A 2,500-nucleotide genomic window follows, 5' to 3' on the forward strand; every position below is an offset into this window, starting at 1 on the left:
AATGCTTGCAGCGTGTGCGCTCCACATGTGGGAGTGACACACGGTGGTACGGGCCGATATGGCAACAGGCGACCGTCGAAAACATGGCAAAAGCGAGTGCCGGAAGGAACGACATTTCACGAGAGCACTCATCAACAGCCCAGTACTAGCCTCCATGTCGAAGAGTAAACTGCGACTCCCATTTGAACGCCGCTAGCTGCCAGGGCAGCGGAGAAGCCGTGACGCCGCCCCACAGCAGCGCCAGGCCGGCGCGAGCTAGACCGTCGCGAGGCCGGCGCGAGCTACACCTAGCCGAGTGCTTACATCGTCCACCGCCAACTGCATATGTGTGTGTGTGTGTGTGTGTACACACGTATTCTGCGTGCGTGCGGCGGCGGCGACGACGTTCGCGAGGAGCTAAGGTCATAACTCCAAAAAATTTATTTAAAATTATCTGTGGCCGGACCATAAGAGACGCCAACGAGGCATCCGAAGGCACTGTCCTGTGCCCCCATAAATTACCAGCCTAGTGTAATGCGGCTGCAAGAGCGGTCAAGCACACAGCAAAAAAAAAAAAAAAAGTACTTAAGATAATCTAAATTAATTAAAACAATACGTGGTGTGTAAGCAGCTAACTACTGGGGACATCGACATCTACGACAAGTTTTGTCACCAGCTGAATATCTGATCACTGCAGAATATTAACCCATTTCAGGCTATGTTTTAATTAATTTTAGGTGGGCCGATCCCGGCGGTACTGCAATGCCGGGCCAACCCGCGACAGAGGTGGAGCAAGCCCCTAGCACTCCGTCATGAGCCAAAAATGAGTTTAATATTCTGGTCCTGCGATGCAGGACGTATCAGATACTAAGCTGATAAGAACAGATACTACACTTTGATCTTAGCCAAAAGGCCGAGAAGCGATAAGGAAAATCCGCAGTGGAAGGGCCTAAATGCTTGCAGCGTGTGCGCTCCACATGTGGGAGTGACACACGGTGGTACGGGCCGATATGGCAACAGGCGACCGTCGAAAACATGGCAAAAGCGAGTGCCGGAAGGAACGACATTTCACGAGAGCACTCATCAACAGCCCAGTACTAGCCTCCATGTCGAAGAGTAAACTGCGACTCCCATTTGAACGCCGCTAGCTGCCAGGGCAGCGGAGAAGCCGTGACGCCGCCCCACAGCAGCGCCAGGCCGGCGCGAGCTAGACCGTCGCGAGGCCGGCGCGAGCTACACCTAGCCGAGTGCTTACATCGTCCACCGCCAACTGCATATGTGTGTGTGTGTGTGTGTGTACACACGTATTCTGCGTGCGTGCGGCGGCGGCGACGACGTTCGCGAGGAGCTAAGGTCATAACTCCAAAAAATTTATTTAAAATTATCTGTGGCCGGACCATAAGAGACGCCAACGAGGCATCCGAAGGCACTGTCCTGTGCCCCCATAAATTACCAGCCTAGTGTAATGCGGCTGCAAGAGCGGTCAAGCACACAGCAAAAAAAAAAAAAAAAGTACTTAAGATAATCTAAATTAATTAAAACAATACGTGGTGTGTAAGCAGCTAACTACTGGGGACATCGACATCTACGACAAGTTTTGTCACCAGCTGAATATCTGATCACTGCAGAATATTAACCCATTTCAGGCTATGTTTTAATTAATTTTAGGTGGGCCGATCCCGGCGGTACTGCAATGCCGGGCCAACCCGCGACAGAGGTGGAGCAAGCCCCTAGCACTCCGTCATGAGCCAAAAATGAGTTTAATATTCTGGTCCTGCGATGCAGGACGTATCAGATACTAAGCTGATAAGAACAGATACTACACTTTGATCTTAGCCAAAAGGCCGAGAAGCGATAAGGAAAATCCGCAGTGGAAGGGCCTAAATGCTTGCAGCGTGTGCGCTCCACATGTGGGAGTGACACACGGTGGTACGGGCCGATATGGCAACAGGCGACCGTCGAAAACATGGCAAAAGCGAGTGCCGGAAGGAACGACATTTCACGAGAGCACTCATCAACAGCCCAGTACTAGCCTCCATGTCGAAGAGTAAACTGCGACTCCCATTTGAACGCCGCTAGCTGCCAGGGCAGCGGAGAAGCCGTGACGCCGCCCCACAGCAGCGCCAGGCCGGCGCGAGCTAGACCGTCGCGAGGCCGGCGCGAGCTACACCTAGCCGAGTGCTTACATCGTCCACCGCCAACTGCATATGTGTGTGTGTGTACACACGTATTCTGCGTGCGTGCGGCGGCGGCGACGACGTTCGCGAGGAGCTAAGGTCATAACTCCAAAAAATTTATTTAAAATTATCTGTGGCCGGACCATAAGAGACGCCAACGAGGCATCCGAAGGCACTGTCCTGTGCCCCCATAAATTACCAGCCTAGTGTAATGCGGCTGCAAGAGCGGTCAAGCACACAGCAAAAAAAAAAAAAAAAAAAGTACTTAAGATAATCTAAATTAATTAAAACAATACGTGGTGTGTAAGCAGCTAACTACTGGGGACATCGACATCTACGACAAG

General features: G+C 51.8%; 2 non-coding genes across 2 annotated transcripts; both read right to left on the minus strand.

Moving 5' to 3' along the window:
• Positions 1 to 711: 711 nt before the first annotated feature.
• On the minus strand, positions 712 to 904 carry LOC126191639 (U2 spliceosomal RNA). Its single transcript, XR_007538410.1, has one exon. It is a non-coding gene; the product is annotated as a U2 spliceosomal RNA (small nuclear RNA).
• Positions 905 to 1,642: 738 nt separating this feature from the next.
• On the minus strand, positions 1,643 to 1,835 carry LOC126191640 (U2 spliceosomal RNA). The gene has a single exon (XR_007538411.1). It is a non-coding gene; the product is annotated as a U2 spliceosomal RNA (small nuclear RNA).
• Positions 1,836 to 2,500: the final 665 nt, after the last annotated feature.

This window comes from Schistocerca nitens, chromosome 6 (genome assembly GCF_023898315.1).
Source record: "Schistocerca nitens isolate TAMUIC-IGC-003100 chromosome 6, iqSchNite1.1, whole genome shotgun sequence".
Lineage (NCBI taxonomy): Eukaryota > Metazoa > Arthropoda > Insecta > Orthoptera > Acrididae > Schistocerca > Schistocerca nitens.